Below are 25,004 nucleotides of genomic sequence, written 5' to 3' on the forward strand. Positions count from 1 at the left end.
AATCATGCCTGTTAAACATGGCTGACTTCTTTGAAAAAGTCACCAAGGCCCTGGACGAGGAAAAGACAGTGCATACCACCTATCCTGACCTAGCCAAGGTAGTTGGCACAATCTCCTACTCAGGTATTTTAGAGAAACTCTTCCAATTTTGAATTATCCCCCACATTACCAGATGGGTTACCAAATGGCTCACCGACAGGACAAATACTGTCAGAGTGCATGACTTCATCTCTAGCAAAAGACCAGTCACCAGTAATGTACCATATGTTTCTGTGCTGGGCCCCGTACTGTTCAGAATTTATTTCTCAGAAGCCCAGGCAAGTTCGCTGATGACTGCAAACTGGGAGCAATCATTGAGTCCCCAACAATGTTAATATACTGCAAACAGGGTTAACGCAGACAAATGAGTGGTGCCAAAGCCACAGATTAAAGCTAAATGCAAAAAAATGCATTATATTCCCTTTGGGAAAGCTGATACTCATGCTAATTACATTACAGATTGCAGTCTCCCAAGTGTAGACCCAGTGGGACGTTATGTGGGTACTCAAGTTGGTAGCCATCTAAATTTTAGCCACCACGTATCCACAGTAGTAAGAAAATCCTTCTATGTGGCACATCTTATAAGTAAAGGAATCACATCTAGATCTAAGGATGTTATAATTCCATTATACTTGGCCCTCATCAGACCAGTAATTGAGTAGAATGCTCCCTTTTAGCATGTACCTCTCACCAGACACCTGCAATAATTGGAGAGACCACAGAGGTTTCTCACCAAGAAATTATAGGGTAAACAAAACAAGTCTTGCGTGGAAAGACTGAAAGCCCTGTCACTGTATTCTGTCTCCTACAGGTTGCTAAGGGGTCACCTGTGCGTGGATTACAGGGTAGTCTCTGACACGGCCCGGATGGAAATGCTATACATTCGTAAATCAAACTGCAGGTTGGTCACTCACTCCAGGGATTTTAACCTAGCTTCTAACATGGACAGGTCATGCTGGAAAGATAGCTACATCTCCCAGAGACTGCCACATCTCTGGAACAAGCTTCCAATTCACATGAAACAGAGCACCTCCCTGACCCTCTTCAAACGCATCTTAGATCAATGGATGGGTTACCACAAATTCACTACTGAGGTGGGTGCTATTATCTCCGTGTTTACCACAAATTCACTACTGAGGTGGTGCCCATATCCTTCGTGGACAGAGTAAGTTGTTATTAACTATCATAGAACCTTACCTCTGTGAACTTCACTCACCTAGCCACCAATAAGTGGGGCAGCTCAGGATATATATAGCTAGGCTTGCAAAGCTCTAGGGCTGTTAGCCTAGTAACCTCCTATGAATCTATGAAATGTAACTTCTATAAGGTAATCTCTGTGCTGTAGTACATGATCCTGTTATGCTGCAGATATTGAAGTATTTTGTCAGTGTCCACAATGCTTTGAGTATTAATGACTGTGAAATGTTTAATGCTCCATCTGTCACACAACACAGGTCAGCAGATGCCATTTTTCTTTATTGTTACATGCCATATATGTATACATTCACACACACATCCCTCTCTGTCTCAGCACTTTCTATTTATATATAATATATGTAATAAGAAACATATACACATATATATGTATGTGTGTGTGTGTGTGTGTGTGTGTGTGTGTGTGTGTGTGTGTGTGTGTGTGTGTGTGTGTATATATATATATATATATATATATATATATATATATATATATATATATATGCATGCATATGTAAATGTGTAAATATATAACGTTAGTAGAATTTAATACAGTTTAGTATAATCTGCCCCAATAAAGCACCCTGATTACACTGCACCATCAAAGCACCTATAATAGCCTTCCATTTTCAATACACCACCCCCCTTGTAGCTTACCAGTCAAAGAACTGGGCAGCATAGATATGCAATTTCCTAACTTTTCTGCAGCCAACTTGGTGGATATGGGCATCTTGAAACAATGTAGCAACTGTCTCTTATTTACTGACAACTACTTAATCCTTAAAGAAAAAGACACAATATGCGAGAGGTGTACTTACACAATGACACTGGAAGCTAAACTCACACATACAAGAGCACATGAGGTTGACGAAACCATGCACACAACACCCACCTCACATAGCACACAGACTAACATACTCTGAGGTACATAAAAGCAATTTTCCTAAACAACAAAGCTCACCTAGACCATCCACTGTCAAAGCTGTGCCTCAGCAAGCCCAAAGACACTTAAATAATGAGCACCTAACACCACATATACGGTTACACTCAATGGAGCCACAAACATTATTCTTCTAAGGCAAGGAAAGACGCTTTCTAGGATTCTTGCCATATGGGACCCCATTGTAAGACATACTAATGCCCACCTAACAACTCTGAAGAAGGAGAAGATAACAGTTAGTTGCTTATCTGGAGCCAGGATCTGACATACAATCAAGTCATTTCACCACAAGTACCAGTATGACTCCATCATACTCTGTGTACATTTAAATGGCCCTAGATGTAGATCTCTGCACTATATAAACAGAGACATTATGGAGCTCTCACACTATGGGTCTCAGGCTGTTAAGAGCCTAGCATTGTTCAGCATATTATCATCACTAAGGATGATGCCACAATATGAGCAAAAGACAATTGATTTTAACAAATGGCTGTCTTTCTGGTGTCATTCTAAGAAAATCCAATATTTGTCAGCTTATGAGGACGTGGTTAACAGACCACATTGCTTTTCCAAGGATAGTCTACAACTGTCCCCTCTAGGCTTTCAAATACTAGTTAAAATTTAATCCACCCCCGCAGTGCCTATTTTAGGCAATGCAAAACTGACATACCTACCGACATAGCAAAATCAACCCAGATGAACCCATTGCCTTACTGCTCAATGACAGGGATCTAAATAAAAAGACTTTAATCACCCCTTTATAGATTGGGAAGCCTACATGACCTCAAATCTACAGGCACAGAGATTCTTCGACTTTGTAAATACAAACATCCTTGACCAAAAAGCAAGAACACCTAACTAGAGCTCAAATATACTGGACCAAGTACTCACAAATATGTGAAAAACCTGCACCCCCTCCATGTCTCTTCCTCCCTGGCAAGGTCTAACCATAAACCTGTCTCCTTTGAAATCAATATCAACTCTGTAACACTACTAATACTTAGGAATTATTCAAAGGCAAACTACGTTTCACTAAGGGATATTTTGACAAAATGAAATGGCCTCCAAACCCCAAGAACACAGCAGGCTGTGCTGAATTACTCTCAGAGTCCCTATACAACCACATCAATGGCTGCAAAGAGGATGCTGTACCTACCAGAAGTAAGCCCAGAACCACCCCCAGAAACAAAATCCCCTAGTGGCATCCCAAATTAAACAGGATTTACAACAAAAGGAAAAAAATAAGTAATTCTGATAAGGATAAAACCTCTCTCATCAAACTAAATAGACAACTAAGAATGCTAGTTAGGTCAACCAAAGCCAATTCTAAAGTTAAGGTAGCCTACCAGGTGAAATGCAACCATGAGGCCTTCTTCAGCTATGTCAGGAATCTGAAGGGCACACACAGTAATGTGCTGAACTGGTGGTTAATGGTACCACGTTCACTAAGCCTTGCAATATAGTGAATCTGTTAGGGGTAAAGTTGGAACTGAATTTGTCTGCTATCATCCCCAACCACCCCCAAGAAATACCCTCAAACATAACCCCTCTAACTATAAGGGTCTATATTACGTGATCGAAGAGTCAATTCATCGAATGGCATTTTACAGCGAAAATGCCGTTTAGCGAACTGTTATAGTGTGGTCATGGTACAGTGAAGATCGGAATATTTGCACTTTCCTCACTGTAGTGCGATCTTGAAGTTGGCATATATAATTAGCGGGGATGTGGAGGGCACAGCCCCCCACAATAGCAAGTTCAAGCTCTATCACTTTCAGCCTTTAGGCCGTTCGATATTTAGACTATTCGGTGTTCTAATACAGACTCTAACTATAACTAGGGAGCATGTACTGACTGCACTTTCAACTCTCTAAAGACAAAAATACAATCTCAGTGTGCCCGAATAACATCCTGGGATGCCTCCTGAACAGTCTAGAATATGACCTTTCAGGACCCCTGGATTTATTATTTAACTATGATCTTAAAACAGGGTTTGTGCCATGAGAATGGAGGACTGCGATGATAATCCCCCTTCATAAGGGATAGCCGTTAACAAATCCTGGAAACTACAGCTCCATTAGTCTGACTAGTCTTATTTACAAAGCCATTGAAAGAATTATCACAGAAATTATCATTAAAGACATAGGAGACCTCCAAATGCTTGATCAAACCCAGTATGGCTTTGTCAAAGAAATGCCAGGCTTACTAAACATGGATTTCTCTGAAAAGGTCACTAAGACAATGGATTTGTAGAAAAGTGGAGTATACTGCTTTCTTAGACCTGGTTAAAGCATTTGACACAATAACATAACATAAAAGAGTGGTGAAACTCTGGAAAAACCTGTGTGAAGAAAACATTTTTTGATAATATTAATGACATAAATGAATATGATTATGTATGCAAATTAACAAGAAAGAACATGTGAGAAGTTTGGATATGTGTCTGTAATATGTACATTTTGTAAATATGTAAATAGCATTTTTTTATATTTTGCTAAATAAAGGACACCCTTACTCTTTCTGATAGGTGCCATGGGATCATTTACATCCACCAGAGCTGCCATCAACTCAAGCAGATGGAAACTCAGTTTAACATTTTATCCAGTGGATAACTTGGCTGACCAAGTCTGCTCATGACTGCAAGCTGTGTACCACTATCCACTCATTCAGTAATACTAAACAGCTACAACAAGAGTTGGAATATGCACATATCTGTGTCAATAGCACAGCAAGGGTAAGAAGGGGCAACTTTTCCAGGTGCAAAGTGCTCCATTAGTTGCCTTTCAGGCTAGTTTTGATGACTGTAAACATAGCTTTATACAGGACTTATCATTTAAGTCCCTGGGACAGCAAAACTGAGCAAAAAAAGTATTTCAATCCTCATAAGTCAGCCAATAAATCATAGACTGAATCTCACTTTTCAACATCAGAGTTAGGTACCTTGAGCATTCTCTTTGATGTTCCTTGTGATCTCCACAGTCATATTTATAGCTATTATCCACCTACATTCAACTTTATACTTCAAGTTAATTAAGGCATACAGCCCTCTCTTAACATACCAAATTCAAAGTGCAAATTCTGTTAGCCTTTCTTTGCATGCCACTCAAATCCTCTTTGCATGTTAATCTAAAATTACATTTCCACTTATCAATTCATCTAAATTGCTTGGTTTACTTACTATTTCTTAATTAATATCAGTTTTCTAAAACAAATACTATACTTAACCCCACGTACATGACTATTTTATATTGCCATGCCTACATAATACTGTGCATCTATCTTATAGGTCCTACATACTTTAACATCCACCAAATATCATTTAATAGCCAACCCCCACCCCCAAACGTACACTTTTAACACTAATTATTTTGCTAGGATGCTATCTATCACTGCCTCAACATTACACAACCAAATCCCATATCAAACTCAGCTGGTCATAACACACAAAAAACACAACCTATATTACTAAGCAAGTCCTACTAACCTACTCCTTCTGCTCTGGGGGTTCAATCACCCATCATTCCTAATCTCTTTCTTTCTCTCTCAGTATATATTGTATATCTATATATCTTGCTCGTTCCCTCTCTCTCTCTCTCTCTATATATATATATATATATATATATATATATATATATATATATATATAGAGAGAGAGAGAGAGAACAAAACCTAGTACTGAGGAAATGTAGATTTCCAGTAAGTAGTAAGCACTTTCCATAAAGAAGAACAAACAAAAAAATAGGGAAAACCAGTTGTACAGGAACAATAACATAGCTGCTAAGTTCTAATTACACCTCTGCCCTTAGCATAATTTGTTTCAGATAACCACCACGCTCCTCCCCTCTAGCACCAGAGTATTTCACAAAGTGAAACCCACTGACATCTGTTTGATTATTATTTCCAATACTAATATAACATAAATACAGGACTAGATGTTTACATAGTTATTTGCCACTATACACATCACACTGACTAACAGATATACAATGGTTTTGTACTTAGAATACACAGCACCAAACACAATAAAAACTGTCACTGAGTGTGATACGTTTATGTGCTCTTGGATTAATGCCTTCATTGTAATTTACATATATTAAATTAGCGAATGCTTAAAAAAGCGAACACTGATTTATCGACCTCATGTAAGTGAAAGCTTACAATCCCGAACACCTAGAACAGCGATTTTGATTTTTTTCCCAAAAACGAAAAAAAAACCTTTAAAACATTACATACAGTGGGGGGCTGTGCCCTCCACACACCCCCCCCACTTAAATATACCAACTCCGAGATCGCACTATAGTGACGAAAACGGCAAAATAACGAAGGCGGCCAAGTGACTTCCTTCCCAGGGAAAGAATTTGCTCATATGCCGTTTCGGTATTTTGCCGTTTTGTGCTTTCAAGTTCGATCAAGACGCATTCGAAAGAATGCATCTTTGAGATATAACAGGGAACCGAAAAGTATATGCTGCTTGATACTTATATGTATAACTTCCACTTGATGAACACTAACATGGGGTGAAAATGCTCATCTTTTGTTTTCACTTAATAAACCGTCAGTTAAAGAAGCAATACCCACTTGAATCCTGTTTTCTTGTTTTTATTAAGAATGCAAGGTGATCTTTAACATGGTTCTTACAATAGTATATATGAAAACACTTTATTTGAGCACGTCATATGCTGTTATCATTCCTGTACAACTGGTTTCCCTATTTTTTGTGTGTGTGTGTGTGCGTGTGTCACTCTCTCTCTCTTTATATATATATATATATATATATATATATAAAATATATAATTTTTTTTAATTTAATATTTGTTTATTGGGAAAGTATTTTCAGTGGAGGCCTGGGGAGAGAGAATCGAACTAGAGAACCTCTTGCTGTGAGATAACAATGCTTCCGCTGCACCAATATATATATATATATATATATATATATATATATATATATATATACACACACACACACACACATACACACATACATATACACACACACACACACACACACACACACACACACACACACAGACAGACAGATATAGATACACAAATGCAAACACAAAACAGGAAAGGGAAAAAAACTACAACAAAAGTAAAACTCACCTTTTCCCTCTTCCCCATCTTCTGCAATCAAACAACATAGCCCAAAATGTTCAATAACCCAGCAATGACATACTAATAATGTTAACAGTAAAAGTGTCTGATCTTCCAACTATAATATTTGTGTCACACGTAAAACAGACATCATGAATTGCTCCCTAACACTAATCAGAGATGCTTTGATATAACACACACACAAACATTTGTGTGTGCTTATGTGTATACGAAATATATGCACATGAATTTACACACACACACAAACTATAAAAGCACTTTGTTGTATACTCATTATGAATGAAACTCAAAAGATCAAGCAAAACGGCTCGATCTTCACATCATCATCAGTAAAAGCAAATAATTTTTTTTGCTACGAGGCCTGCTGTTAATTATTCCAACTCTGAAATCACACTACAATGGGGACAGGGAAATTGCTCACTCCCCGTCTTTTATTATCTCACACACAAAAAGACAGCAATCTGTGATTTGTCGTTTTTTTTTTTTTTTTAAATCAACTGTACCAGCTTTTTTCTGTCAGATAAACACATACTTGGACCACCTAATATATATCTATATCTGTACATCTATCTATATCAACACACACACACATATATATATATATATATATATATATATATATATATATATATATAGGGCTACTTAAACTAGTCTATGTGAGCCAAGGACTAACCTTGATGCATGCAAAATTAAAGTAAAAAAACCCCACAAAAAATACTTTTGGCGAGAGGGAAGCCCTTGCACCCCTATTTGGGGGGGGGGTGTTGTGCCCCCCCATACCCCCTGTTAATTATACATAACTCAGAGACTGAGCAAAGTTAGGGAAATGGCATATTCCCCAGTCCTGAGAATTATGCACTCTCTCACACCTGTTGACCATCTGCTTAGTCGACCAAATTGTGTTGACTAAACACATATTGACTAAAATTAGACTCCTTTCACTCTCTCTCTCTCTCCGTATATATATATATATATATATATATATATATATATATATATATATATATACACACACACACACACATATACATACATATACACACATATACGTTTGTGTGTCTGTGAAAATATACACCCGCACACACTTTCACTCACTCACACTCACACACTTTTTTTGTGATATCTGGCAGAACTAATCACTGTTTTAGTAATATGGGTAATGTAAGCGATGACTTTGGATATGGTACCAATAGATTTGAAATAAACAACAGTGATCAATGCTGCATTGCAGTTTGTGCTGAAAGAAACACTGCCACAAGAGGAAAAGAGTAGACAAATCTGAAAGCAAATAAGCTTATCAAGCCTCTCAACTACCTATAGTTTGATGAAAGGTTCTTTTTTTCAGATATTATTTACCCCTGCACAGGATGTCCTTACTAATGAAGGCATGTCCCAATTTTCAGGCTTGATTTACCCCCTTCACACATCCTTCTGATCCCCTCATCACATAATTTTTGAAGCTGTCTAGTACACAGAAAACCACACTACGTGATCAACATACTAGTGCAACAATAATTTAAAGAAACGGGTCACACTTCATACATCTCACTTTTTCTTAAGCAAAACATAAATTACATTATGTGGTAGAATCTTGCCAGAGAGTTCATTTAAAGTCTACAGATTTTACACTGTTTTGAATAAAGTGCTTATATTTCTTCATCATCATCATCATCATCATCATCATCATCATCATAGTGATCATCATAACTTCAAACTTTCTGTTTTTTTTAATCTATGTTTCTGAGAGGTAGCCCACATTTCTACTGGAAATGGGAATAGTTGTTTGCTATTTGGTACTCAAACTTTATGCAAATTACACATCCAGATTCTTATCTGAATGTTTCTACTTTATGGACCTTTGTTCATATTTTCAATGTCTACAACTTCAGAGGTATGAATCTGATGAGCATTAAATGTTGTCTCCAGAAAACAGCATGCAGCATAGCAGATCAGCAGCATCAATAAAACCACCCAATACATATTTGAAAATGGTACCCACAACAAAAGGAGCATATAATGAAAGCTTTTGCCACTAAAGGAAATGGTATCACAGGATTCAGCGATGGCATTAATGCAATACACCTTTGAAGGGTGTTGGAAAAATAATAATTACCCATGACCTAAGCCACGGTGTACTGCTATTATGTGACAAGATTAAAAAAAACAGACATACTTAACCTTTATTAAACAATGACATTGTTTTATACAGACTTGATACCTTTCCTGTCTGCATTGATGTAGGTCAGGAAAAATAACTTAAATATGTTGTGCATCAGTGAAATGCATCCTGTTCTTCTCTGTAGTAACTGGATGTGAGAAACTGTTTGCACCTTATGAATGCATAAAACTTGAAGTAAAAGGAAGCATTCAGCGCATTTCAATTAAACTTTATTTGCATATGACTAACTCTAAAAATGAAATGCTTTGGATACATTCTGTCACTTAGTAGTGATTAAACCAGTGGTGCACAACGCCTGACCCCGGGGCCAAATCCAGCCCTCGACGCAACCCCATCCAGCCCCCAGACAGTAACCAAAAACTTTTTAAAAACAGTGAAAAAATGTTATGCCTTACTCCAGTCATGCAAACTTTCCAGCATGTCCTTACTTACCTAACTGACTGCAGTTGCACATGCCTCTAATTTTAGCTGCGGAAGTATCTATTCTTTGTTGTTTATAACTTGTAGTCTGTAATCAGTAGTAACTTTCTGCAAGAGTTTTTAATAAGTCATGGCTGCAAGCCAGAATAAAATTAAACGCAAAGTTGATGTGGAAAACAGGCAATTTCATGACAGCTGTCTTAAGTAAAAATGGCAGTCACCTGTACCTGTACCTATTGTTAACTCGTAATGACTTACTACGTTTTGAGGTGGTCCGCAGATGCATTAAGAATTTATGTAGTGGCACCACTGGATTAAACAATAACAGACAATTTCAATGTTGTTTACAGCAACCATACCAAAGAGCCATGTTTCAGTATGGCTAGTGAAATTATTGGTGTCAAAACAGATTTTACCTCTACACGGACTGCAGTGCAATTCAATGTTAAGTTAAAACTTTCCACTGTATGATAATGATGAACCTGTATACAACAACTGCAAAATTAATTCCAAGGATGTGTCAGACCCACACAAGGCCCATCAGTAAATCTGGGGAGAAAAGCAACTGAAAAATACACCTACGCATTGCTGAAAATACCTTATCTGAGTCCACTCACCTTTAAAGAAACAGAACTCTAAGACAGATGCTCATTACGGTAACAGATTTGACAGAGTATGGGGTGGGGACTGCCATTAAAGTGAGAGAAAGTGATCCATTCAAATGGACAGAAAAATTCACCAATAGTGGTTCTTCAGCACAAGAGGGAAAAAAAATCAAAGTCAAGCAGAAAAGGGTCCCTAAGAGTCAGGAAGAGAAACAGCTACTTCCATAAACTATGTAGTGGGGACTGCCTGATGTTCACTAACTGATGTAATGACCAAGGTACTGATTAATAACCAGCAGATCCATTAAAGCCAAGGGAAAATCCTGTTCATTAATGTCTCAAATAAGCTACAGACTCGCATAAAGGTCAGTGTATACTTTAAACATGAAAAGACCATGCCAAAGAACAAACCATCTTCTACAGAGTCTGTTAGAATGTGGAGTCAACTCCTCTCTCATCTCTTTCCTAGCTTTTCAGTTCACTGCACAGGCAATTTTCTTAATTGATGTGACATCCTCTTCTGTACTACTGCCATTAGTAATACACTCACTTTAGATATTGTTATAAAAATAGAAATAAATAAAGAAATAAAAAGGAATAGTTGGTTTTGGCCTGCTTGCAGTGAAGAAGCTCTCTCCAGCCCCTTTTCAGTGTACATGCCTGCAACACACTTGGTCTGCCTGTATCAGCACAGCTCGGGTTCCCCCTCCCCCCAGCAACTACAACATTGGCAAATAGAACCACTGCTACGCTACAGTTATTGCAAGCCAAGAGTAACACCTCTTAAGGATACCCACCAGACAAGTCTGCATAGCACACTCGGTCTGCCTGTATCAGCACAGCTCGCCCCACCCCCGCCCCCAGCAACTACAACACTGGCAAATAGAACCACTGCTACGCTACAGTTATTGCAAGCCAAGAGTAACACCTCCTAAGGATACGCACCAGACAAGTCTGCATAATACACCTGGTATGCCTGTATCTGCACAGCTCGGGTCTCCCCCAGCAACAACACTGGCAAATAGAACCACTGCTACACTACAGTTATTGCAAGCCAAGAGTAACACCTTTTAAGGATACCCACCAGACAAGTCTGCATAGCACACTTGGTCTGCCTGTATCAGCACAGCTCGGGCCCCCCCCCCCCAGCAACTACAACATTAGCAAATAGAACCACTGCTTCGCTACAGTTATTGCAAGCCAAGAGTAACACCTTTTAAGGATACCCACCAGACAAGTCTGCATAGGTGACTGGATGTTTGCAGTTTCTTGTTATTAGCATAATTGGTCCTTAATAGTTTTGTTTTAAACATTATGACTGGTTGTTTACATTTCATTTTATAGCATATTTGTTACTTTTACTAGTTATTTGTAAACACTGATTTGGCCACCGTACACACCTGCAAGGGCTCCCCACCCCCACACATGGGAACTATACCTTGGTCTCTTGCCACTAAGTGGCACAACTAATATACTACTTGTATCTTGTCTCAAATAAATTTGCCTCCCATTAGAATTCCTGAAAAGTAAGCCTAGTACCATTTACTTGGTGTATTTTGTCCCCAGATAGATTTGCCTTCCTTTGTTTTACACACCAAGGCCATAGATATAGTGTATCTGCAACTATCTGCATACACTCCTACATTTCTGCCTCTACCTCTTCCTTGCTTTCACTTACCTTATAGCTCCAAAGATTCTACTTCTCATACTGATTATTTTTCTTTGCACTCTTATGTGATGAAGTGCCAGACCGCTACGCTCAGGCTCACTCTGCTCCCCTACCCTACCCCCATTCCCATCCACCCCCTGCATCACCTAGACTTATTCCAATGCTAGCCCCTCCCCTAATTTCCTCCAATCAAGAATTAGCCTCCATCTGCCAGCCACACCTCAGTTAACCAATCACACTATTTGTAACACTCCTCCCTCTCCTCATACAACTTAATTGCAACAGACATTAATCACACTACTTCACCACACTACACCAACACCCCTCTTCCCCTATATCTTCATCACACTGTCCAGGTAACCTAAATTTTAAAATGAATACACATCATGCTCTTTCTCCTTCCCACACTCTATACCCTACTGCTATCTGCATACTATCTAACATTCTACAGTCACTTACAGATACATGTTCATAGCCCAACACTATATTATACTAATACCATCCACTCCTCACTCTCCTACATTGCTGTCTACCCACAACTCTACAATCATACACCTATTGCATACTTCCACTTCAAACATGCAGCTGTCAGTAATACCACTAACCACTTCAGAAAACACTTTCACATACTCTCCAAATTGTCACACCTACATGCATGTGCATCACAGATTATCTGTATTGGTGATATACACCCCAATCCTGGGCCACACACTGCACAATATACCATCATGGCTACCACTCCACCCCTTCCTCATATTAAAACTACAGACCTTCAAATTCTTAACATGAACCTTAGAAGGCTAGTTAACAAGATCACAGATGTTCATGCAGTCATTGCACAATACTCACCAGACATTCTTATAGCAAGAGATACTTGGCTAAAACCCCATATAAGAGATCCAGACATACTCCCACAAGGTTGTAGTGTACACAGGTTAGACAGGATCAGGAAGAAGGGTGGTGGGGTTGCAATCTTCTGCAAAGATAACATAAGCATAGACTACCTACCCATCAAGTACCCTTTTGACAACAACATTGAAGTTCTAGTAACATGGTTCAGAATCAACTCAAAGAAAAATATTACCATAATAGCCACTTACATACCTCCCAAGAATACGTCCACTACCAGTGAGGAACTCATAGCTCGGACAGCCTCCACCTACACCCATGAAACCTTATTATAGGTTACTTCAACTTAGACTGGAACACTTGTACTGGTGATAACCCCTCTACCTTCATAAATCTACATGATTTCTCCCAAGCAATCCAGTATCCCAAATGAATAGATAAACATAGCAAAAGGGAATCTATCTTAGACTGGTTCCTTCCCACAATTATCTCTCTGGATGTTTTCCAAATTGAAATGACCACAGACTTACCTACTTAATCAGTCATCAGCTCAACTCACCCAGAACATAGTTTACAAAATCGTACAAAATAACAAAAACTTTTCCAATGAAGCATTCATAGATATGCTCAATAAATACAACTGGACACCACTCCATCATCTCCAACTTGACCAGGCTGTAACATACTTCAATGACACATGTCTAGCTATTCTAAATAGCTTAGCAACAACTCGTACATGTCGTGTTAAAATTAAGAGATTGTCCTGGATATCAAACAAAACCATTAAACTTCAAATACTAAGGGATAAAACCTGGTATCAATACCAAAAAACAAAAGACAATAAAATTCTACTAGCATACCAACAACTCTATAATTAAACAAAAAAACAACTCAAACTAGACAAAAAAACATATTATACAACTATACAAAACAAATATGAAAACAATCCCAAAAAGTTCTGGCAAGCAATTAACTCACTCCTCCACCCAGGTAAAGCTACAACACCAGAACCAACAACCAATAACCAAAGCGTGAGTATTGCCTCACAAATCAACAGATACTTTATAAACAGCATCCACTCCTTAGTTACAGGGAACAATTCCACCCCTCTGTCTCTTCCACTTAATGTGGACACTAACAACAACCTTTTTTAACCTCAAACCTGTCCTGACTAACACCATAAGAACAATGCTGAAAAAACTGAAACATTCTTCCTTAGCAGCTGACCAACTCCCCAATGTGTACCTTAAACTGTCAGCTTATGCCATAGCTCTGCCTATCGCCATTCTGGTAAATCGGTCTATAGCAGAACAATATGTCCCACAATTATGGAAAATTTCTTACATCACCCCTCTGCATAAAGGAGGGACATCAACAGATTCAAACAATTACAGACCCATAGCCATCCTTTCCCCCGTGTCAAAATTCTGAAAAAATTTAGACACACTCAATTACTACAATACCTGTTATCTCACAACCTTATCTCTCTCTCCCAACATGGTTTCAGACCAAAACATAGCACTACCACAGCCCTAATTAACTTCTTTAGCACCATCAACCAGCTGGGAAATTCAAACCACCAAGTAGCATCAGTCTTCTTAGACATGTCAAAAGTGTTCGACAGGGTCTCCCATCAGAAACTCCTTAGTACTCTTGCCTCACTAAACCTATCAAAGACTTCCCTCTCCTGGTTCCTAAGCTATCTTTCTGACAGACAACAAGCAGTACAATGGAAATCCAAACTCTCACCACTTCTGCCTGTCTCAGTTGGAGTCCCCCAAGGGGCCATACTAGGACCCATTCTTTTCACCATCTTCTCTAATGATCTAGCCTCATCCACAAGACATGCTAAAGTAGTTCAGTATGCAGACAATTCAACTTTAATCTGCTAGGCAGATACCTTACCAGACCTCCAAACAGTAGCCCAACAAGCTTTTAATAATATAGAAACATATCTAAGTAAATCACAAGTAATCCTCAACCTCCAAAAGACACAGTTAATGCTATTTACCAGTAGCAAACAATCACAGACCACTCCTCCTGTCACTATTCTCTCAGCAAACAACACAGTCATCCAACCAGTTGAGCATACAAAACTCCTTGGAGTGGCAATTGACAACAAACTCAGATTTGGCCAACACATAGCCACCACAATTAAAAAAGTTCACATCAAACTTGTCTCACTGTACAGAAGCAAGCCATTCCTCACTAACAATACCAGACTAGCCATATCAAATTGGAAACTTGGTACAACAAAATAGCCCGTTCTGCAGCCAACCTTCCCCACCAAACCCACCTATTGAATTGCTCTACATAAATTAAATTGTCTCGAGCTACCTAACCTTCTTCATCTCTACCAACTTAAATTCACACACAATATAACCTTCCATCCTGACAGTTGCCCATCCCTCAAGGAACTTGTTGTTCCCTATTCATGCCTACAAAGTCTAAGACCTGCAGACAGAAACTTTCTCACAGTAAAGCTAACAACACTTACAGTGAAGACCTATTTTCAAATCATATAGCCAAATTATGGAACTCTCTACCCCACACCCTCCAAAACACACCTGAATCTACCAGTTTCAAACCACTACTATCTGAACATCTATCCAAGAACTGGCATTGCTCCTGTGCCAAAACTGACTGACAAGATATCTATAACTCTTTCAACACACTGTCCATTCCTTATCTCATTTCTCCCCTCTCTTCAGTGTTCATTACTACTCAAAAATAAATATGTTATCAAGGAAATGCCATTTGGTCATAACTATTATTTAATATGTACACACTACTAACTTTATTTTTTCTCACAGTGATCTTCACTGAAATATAAACTGCACATAGACTTCCAGAGCAGAAACTTTAACAAAACAACAAAAAAGCAAAGGTAAGCGCTTTCATGACTCACAAGTCGCTTCTTCAGACAATTGTACTTGCTAAAAACATTTAAATAGTAGCTTACCATCACAGCTTAAAATCATTAACCAATTAACTAAGCTAATAATTTAATAATTTAATAAGATACTAAAAAAGAGAGGGAAAAATCTCAGAAACTTTTATAAAGGACATCTTAAAAACAAATGATATGTTAAAAACAAAAACAGATTATAAAGTAGTATATAACTGCTTGTGTTTAAGAGGGTGTGCTTTCAAAAAGGGTTTTAAAGAAAACATATTGTTCAACCCAGGATGTTTTTCTGCATTTAAGAGGATCCACTTTTGCTCAGCAGCCTGTTTGATTCTCTATATCACCCCCTCTAATGGAACAAATGAGAACTTGTAAAATTAAAAGCTTAAAACTATGTGTCAAGTCAGTATTCATGACATGTACTGTCAATGCATTCGTTTCCTTATTGTTTCTAATGTCTCTGTTATGTTCTAAAACTCTGTCTTTGAAGGTTCTATTTGTTTTTCCAACATAATAAGCATGACATTTTTGGCAGAAGGCAAAATAAACAATATTCTCAGTTCTGCAATCTGCATAGTGATGTAAAGAGATTTTGAAGTGACATGAAGGATGTATATACAGTGCTTGACTATAAATGAATTTACAAGCAGAACAATTTCTGCATGGGAAAGTACCTTTCCTCGTGGACTTAGGTGCATGTAGATGCACTGATTTACAGCACAGATGTTGTTTAATGATTTATTATTTTTAAAAGAAAATGAGGGTGTTTCACCAAACTTTTCAATAAAACCTGGAATGTCACGTAAAATATTCCAATTTTTCTTGATAATATTGCAATAGTTATCAATATCATTAGAATATTGCAAAACAACTTAAAGTTTTCTGAAGTGTTACCAGATGATGTTGATGGAAGCAATTCATCACTAGAAAAATTAAAAAATGGTTTGCACCTAGTGGATCTCTGTGTCCATGCTTCCTTAATAAACAGGTCCACTTCTGATTCAGAATAGCCTCTTTCTAAAAATTCTGATTTTAGTTCTGTAAGGGCATTGCTAGCTTCCATATCATTATTGTGCAACCTTAAAGTTCTATAAATTTGACCTTTAACCAAATTTTTAGTAACATGTTTGGGATGCATGCTCCTTTTGTGTAGAAGAGTATTTTTTTCTAGTTGGCTTCTTGTAAATACTACTATTAACCTTCTGTAAGTCAAATTTATCAAGAGAGACATCTAAGAATTCTATATGATTGTATGAATGTTGATACGTGAACTTGAGGAAACTGGTAGTATTATGTAAAAGTGACAAAACAATTTAGTTCAATAGTGCCATCTTTCCACAACATAAAAACATCATCGACAAAGCATACATACCAGAGGATGTTATCAAAAAACTCATTAGCAGGTGTAAAAATGGCTGTATGCTCCCAATGTGCTAGAACACGATTGGCGTAACTATTGGCACAGACTGTGCCCATAGCCACACCAGTCTTTTGAAGGAAAATATCATTTTCAAAAACAAAAACATTATTTTTGAGAACTATTTCTAATAGAGCACAAAGTAGTGTGACTTTATTACTAGAAAAACACTTATTGGGTATGAGAAAATCTCTAATCATCTCTATACCCACATCATTGGGAATGCAAGTAAAAAGTGACTCAACGTCTAATGTAACATGTTTTGGTCTGAAACCATGTTGGGAGGGAGAGATAAGGTTGTGAGATAACAGGTATTGTAGTAATTGAGTGTGTCTACATTTTTCCAGAATTTTGACACGGGGGAAGGGATGGCTATGGGTCTGTAATTGTTTGAAAAGTTTTCATTCCAGTGGCCACACATTTCTCTCTCTCCTCTGTCCATACTTCCTCTCAACCCTGGTATTTGTACCTAAAAATGGTATTACTTGGTGATACATCCCTTCCTCTTCTAATGTATGTATGCTCACTTTCCAAATCTATCCTTAAACCACGCCATATTGTTCATCACTTTGTTAACTCTGTACTGCATGCTTGCTACCAGCCTAACTGTCCTTTGCCTTTGCGCCCTCTAGAATGTTCAGCAGTGGATTTAGCTTTAATGATGCCCAACCATTAGAAAGGATGACCTCAATATACCTGAAACTATGACTCTCTCTATGTACTCCAGCATGTTAATGCCCATTACTGCAACCCTTTAAGGCATACAGCATGATCCAGCATAAGGGTGCCTAGTCTCAAAATTATTTTTTCCTCCTCTGTCTTAAAGTCTTCCCACCAGCACAAGACAGCATGTTTTTATGCGACTTGCAGAACCCTGCAATTAAAGTTCTGTAACTTGTAGTGCTGCATACCTGGTTGAATATTTGTTATATTTAGTATCTACTAATGGCACTGTGGTACAACACTAAGCACTGCTGCTCTCCAGTTCAGTTCCTGGTTGTGGAGCCTTTTGTGTGAAAACTCCATGCCCTCCATGTTTCTGTATGGAATTTCACTGGGGTCTCCGGTTTCCTCCAATCTCCCAAAGAAAAACTGACAGGTGAACTGCCAATATTCCAAATTGTCCATAGCTTTGTGTGTATGTGTGTGTGTGTGTGTGTGTGTGTGTGTGCATGTGAGTGTAATGATAAGGACAACTTCCCATCCAGAATGGGTTTAATACCTTAAGCTCAATGACTGCTGAGAGAGGTTCAGTTTTCCCTGTGAACCTGAAAAGGATGAAACAAATAAAGGAAAATGAATGAATCAATCAATCAATTAAAAAGTCCAAATGTCCTGACTGTCTTAGCTCTTGGAGTGGAAAAGGCAGTACAAGACAAAGTTAAAAGCAAGCCCACCCCTAAATTAGATCCAAATCTTAGTGCTATTTTGTAAAATCTATTCTAAATGGCAGCAATTTCAATTGCAAGAAATAGGTTCTTCTGCCAAATCAACCTCCCATGGCAATAAACCTAGAAGACGCTTCTTTTAGGGTGTTACGTGATTAAAACCATATTTTCTCAGCAGCTTATGCTAGTCTTCCTGAATGTGCATAATATACACTAGTTTCACTAAAACAGTCAGTTGACCTTCCCACTACTAAGAAAATAGATTTTGTACCCCTATTCCAACATCCTTTATGTATGACACATGCCCAAACGAGTTTGGGGCATTTCTAATAAGATTTTCAAATGTGATAATTCATAATTTAAAGCCTGACAAGAATACTATATATTTATCACAGCCATTTCATAGGGTTATTCAAAAATCTGATGAGGCCTTCTTCACTGTCAAAAGTAAGAGATCACTAAACTACTAGGAATATACTATTCACAGTACAAAAAACATGCACTGCAGAAACAAACCTAATATCGAGAGTGAGATGAACTGCCTGGAGACAGTAGACTGAAACCTGAAACAAGGATGCTGACCCAGTAAAACATTGTATGTCCTCTCCTCTGTCTAGCCACTTGTTCCCTTTAAGAGAACTGTTTTGCTAAATACATGAAAATGATACCTATTTATACATGTTCTAAAAAAGGAGTCTGTGTAAAGACAGCATTGTATATGAGGAGTTGAAAGACATTAGTCTACTTGCATTTTGAAAAATTACATAGCACTGATTAAAGTATGATTTTACAGTATTCCTAAATGTTGTGGTATGAAGGCAGTGTCAATACAACAGTGAACTGCGTTAAAGCATACAGGCACATTATTTTTCAAGTCCAGCAATCCTGACCAGGGGAAGGGGCTGTAGAAGAGAGTGATTTCTGGAGACATGTCTTCACTGCTACTTAGAAGGATTAAAATGTTGTGGTGACTGCAGTTCCCAAATGAATATCTAAATTTGCAGAGCATCTCCTGGAAGGCTGAGCTGGCAGAGTAAAATAATTTAAAAAGAGAAAATAAAAAGGAAATGAGGATGTAAGACATGAAACTGTCTGTCATGACAAAGACTTCATGGGCTCAGCATCTGCATCATGTCTGGATTTCAACTTCCTAGCTGGAGATAAAAAGACTGCAATCCCAAACTAGCTTGAAAGGGATGGTCTTGAATACAAGGCAAGACTCAGTGTATCAGAATCTGACAAATATGCAGCTCAACAACTGCTCAGCCCAGCCAAGAGCTTAAAACCATGTAAAGAAAATGGGTGAAGCCCTATTTACACTTCAAAGGCACATTTTGATCACAGGGTATGAGCAGGTAAATTATCATCCTTAAAGCAAGCCTGCGTACTCTCTCTCTCTTTCCCATTTATGTACCATGTGATACATCGGGCAATGAGCAACTTTCAGCGTTCATTGTTTCTGTAGCAGTTACGGCTTTTATGGGCTCAGGTTGCTAGCTCAAGGCCCAATTCTCCTTGGAGGGTACAACACACACATCTACACTCACACACTCATACCTAGGGCCAATTTAGAGTGTTCAATCCACCTTCTGCATGTTTTTGGAATGTGGGAGGAAACTGGAGCATCCTGAGGAAATCCACACGAACACAGGGAGGACATGCAGACTCCACTCAGAAGGCACCCCAGCCGAGAATCAAACCATGGAATCTCTTGCTATGAGGTGAAAACACTAACCACTGCACCGCCCAAGCTTGCATACTGGCAAGTATAAAGACACTAACCCTAAAGACAAAACTGCTCTTAATAAAAAAAATCTTAAAAAGAATAAAACTTCTTAAAAAAACTTTTTAAGGAATCACACTATTTAAACTGGGTGTAGGCTATCAATACACAAAATGCACAACCAAGATATTTAACAACTTATAAATGGGTTATTAGCTGTGTTGAAGAGCACAATTCCAAAAGGCATACCATCTAAACCATCTACAGATAAATAAGCTAAAAGATGTATAGATAACTTGATAAACTGTTCAAGTAATGTGTTACGGCACTTGTACTGGCAAATGCTTACAAAAAGAAATAGTACTTTTTCAAGAATTCTCATAAGAAATTGAAGCCCATGTTATCTGGCTTCAGCAGAACATATCGAGGGAAAATGCTGAACCAGCTGCAACATAGGTGAATACATAACAGTGTAAGTAAACGAAACTCTAACAGATTTGAGGCCTTGATAGCTAAAAATGTATGGAGAAAATCAGCCAAATAATGCCAGTTGCTCAGCAAGTCCACCCAGTTTCTACAAATACTTCCTACACATTTCTTATCCTACATGCCTACCAACTTCCCCAAATACCAAACATATGAACACTGTCAAACAAACTGCTCGATGCCTAACCACTAAATTTGTAGAAACGTTTTTTCTGAGGTAGAAAGTAATTCCTCACCCTTCTATTTGCATTCCCCATTTTCCACTGTTCTCCAATTTAAATTCCACCCAAACTTTATGAATCCAGATAACTTCCTTGCTCCATATTTTCCTCCAAAGCATTCAGTGTATGTCCTATGACTAACCTCTTTACCCAATTGATGGTTGTGGGGAAGCCCAAGACCATTATGCTATTTAATTGGCATAAGGCAGAGGAACTAACCTCAAATAGGGCATCAGCCCATCACATAGACTGTCACACATAGCATGCACACTTACAGGCAATTTTTGGGATCACCAATATAACTACATGGGATGCATTCAGGATGTTTGAGAAAAATCAAAGCACTCAGTAAAAACTCACATGGACAAAGGAGGGCCACACCTACATGCAAAAGAGGAAAACCAGCTAAGAAATGAACTGGTGGAACAAGTGTTGCAAGACAGCAGTGCTAAGCAAAACATCACTGTGCCATCCCATATGCATTCAGCCTAACTCCACTTTTGTCCCGCTGATAATCTTGATGGACCTTCCCCTGCACTCTCTCCCAGTTTGTAAAACTGCACAGAGGACGCTAGCAATGGTCTTATCAGTACCTTGTCTAATGAAAGATTAACACTTGCCTTTCTGGAATTCATTCTGTTCTATAAGCAACTCAGTGTTTTGCTGGCTTTTGCCATCTTCGGCTCATACTATGTTTTACAATAATTGAAGGATAATGAAAGATCACCAGGACATTTTTCCTCTCATGTTTCTATACTTAGTCCTCTTTGTTTTTTCTTGGTATACCTGTCAAACATCTTCACAGATCTTTCCACCCACGTCATCCCTTTATAAGCTGGGGGGGTTTATTCACAACTCCTATTATTTCCTTTTTGAGGTGTATAATTTACATTTTCCTGCTACTTTAGGTTCTGTGCTATATCTCCTCACACATCATCCCTCTGCCTTCTGCACTCTCACCTTGATAACTCATCAATAGTTTCTTCCCAAATAAGCCAAAAATCCTTATGTTTTAAAAAAGGTTTGCTGATGTCTTCCTCTTTTATCTGTTACATGTAAAGAAACAGATGTAATGATGTCAGAAGATCAAAATTATTACACTGACAGAAAAAAGCGGTTCTTATTCCACAAGTCTGCAAGATGGCTACAGATGTTTAAAACAATATATTGCAGATAAAGACCAAACAAAACCTCTAATAATATTCAAAGCAAAGCACAGTCAGAAAAATGTCTGCAAGAGCTGATATTCCATACCACTAAGGGTATCCAAAACAGAAATGTGGCAGTCAATTGACAGCAATATGTATGAACAATGTATAATTGAACTGAGTACGTTGAGAACAGCTTTCGGCGAACCAGACTTTGCTGCTTCTTTGTTGATGGTTTGCTAAACACAGTTCTTTTTTATTGTGTCAAAAATCCTATACATTAAGAGCCATTTAACATAAAACAAATGTGAGGCATATACAGGATGCATCACGTACACACAAGCAATGCTTCTTAGAAAAAGACGGTAATCGAACAATAACAAGAACCTGTAACAGTACAACAAACACTAATATACCAAAATCAAGTTAAATAAAGTGCACAATAAAACCAAAGGTGGGAAATGCAACCAAACTGAAACTTGAGTCAAAAGGCAACCACGAAACGAAACAATCGCCACCAGGAAGTCAGCCAAAGCTCTTTATTCCAAAACCAAGCAGACAAGGCTGTCACCAGCCACGAAAAAACATGTAAACGCCTTAATCCTCTAATAACGGACAGTATGCCTTTTCGTCAAATTCTCGACTTCTTCAGACAATCAGTACATTCAATTAACACAGTATATATAACGTTGACCATCAATTGATTAATTGAAATTATTGGGTGCAGCCATCTTGCAAAACGTAACCATGACACTTTTCCGGAAATTACGGGTGGTTTGTTGGATCCAATACATTGGATACGTTGAGAACAGCTTTCGGCGAACCAGACTTTGCTGCTTCTTTGTTGATAGTTTGCTAAACACAGTTCTTTTTTATTGTGTCAAAAATCCAGTACATTAAGAGCCATTTAACATAAAACAAATGTGAGGCATATACAGGATGCATCACGTACACACAAGCAATGCTTCTTAGAAAAAGACGGTAATCGAACAATAACAAGAACCTGTAACAGTACAACAAACACTAATATACCAAAAATCAAGTTAAATAAAGTACAACAAGGTATAACAATATAAATGTTGATTTGCATTATAAACGATTCTAAATATGCAAGGGGTAACCTGAGTCCAAATTACCACGGCTTTTTCCTATACGGTCTTGTCCATTTAGCTGTGATCTCCCACAGTGCACATGGGTACACTCCCTGATGTCTCAGTATTACAGCAAAATAATCCCCTCCTTCTCTGCCTCTTATAGCACACAGAGGCCCTGTGTATCTTCTTAAAATCTTACTCATATATACACAGACATGGCCTCAGGTGCACTCCAATTTGATGTAATGTACAAATTGTTATCAATGACATCTGGAGAAGTCACAATTTCTAAAACTTCGGGAATGATGGCCATTCCAGATAAGAACCCAATATCCATATGCTAGCCTCAAAGGGGTATACTCTTGCAGGACAACTGTGCCCAAAGATACCACCTCCTACAACATGGGCAAGCATACTTCTCAACTGTACAAATTTTTGCCTCATATTTTTGGTCCGTTTTTCACAAAATTGTAGTTTTCTGACAAATTAGAGGCAAATCATTCAAGATTAAAGTTAAAAAATAATGACATATATTTGAGTTTCAGACTTCATACCATTTAGAAAATCCATGCCAATGTAAAACCTGTTATTTTATTAATTTTTTAAGTTTGTAAGAGCAATATTTAGAAGTTGTCCCTATTTTTGGGCCTTTGTTCCACTATTATTTATAGCTTTATCCAGATTTCTTGCTCTAACAGGTTGAGAGGTATGTGGGCAAGACTCCTAAACAAGTCCAAAATATGTGAAGGGTGTCATCTCTCTCTGTATGACATATGCCACAAGGCCTTGAATGGGCATAGCCCTTGACAGCCATCCTGTTTGGGGTCAAATACACACACTTGCTGTAAAAATTGTTTAAGCTCATGGTCTATACATAAAACTCACACTTGTAGAATTGCTACACGCTTACTGAGACCCTGTGAAAGTAAGCATAGTCCTACAGTTCTTAATATACAGCAGTTAAATGTGTAAAGTCTGAAATTTTCTTTTATAAATGCCACCCTGCACAGCTCCTGAGACAGCTTCCTCTAATGATACTTGAACCTTATTGAAACCTTATTTGAAAGGTAAATAATAAAAGGCATGACTCAATTGTAAACATCACAAAAAATCTTTCCTTATTAATGAGAACTCTATCCGTAACCAGTCAATGGATTTAAAACAATTAAACTTGCCTGATGGGTATCTTAGAAGTTCTAGCATGGACATAATTCATCTGTCTGTTTGGGCCACCAACACTCCTTTCCAACTGTTTTTAGAAGTGGATGACTCTACAGATGGTACCTTCCTATGCAAAATCCCAAATGTTTTATTGGCTAAATTTATTGTCCACCATCCCTAGAAATGAGTCTGTAAAAATCTGGGATATCACAGACTGGCTCTGTGAGACTTGGTACCCAGCAAATTAGATTCAGTTCTTGCCCATAGAGAGAAATTGAGCTCCTGAGTTATAAGATAGAGGCAGTCCACCATTCTAGCCATCTGACAAATACCCATTAGACCCCCCCCTATTTCCGAGGGAGACACAAAGCTGCCCTAGCAAAATGCCTTTTACCCCTTTCTAAAATTATATGAATCATCAGTTTCCTAATTTTATTCAACCAAAAAG

Source organism: Protopterus annectens, chromosome 3.part0, assembly GCF_019279795.1.
Source record: "Protopterus annectens isolate FY-2018-M chromosome 3.part0, PAN1.0, whole genome shotgun sequence".
Lineage (NCBI taxonomy): Eukaryota > Metazoa > Chordata > Ceratodontiformes > Protopteridae > Protopterus > Protopterus annectens.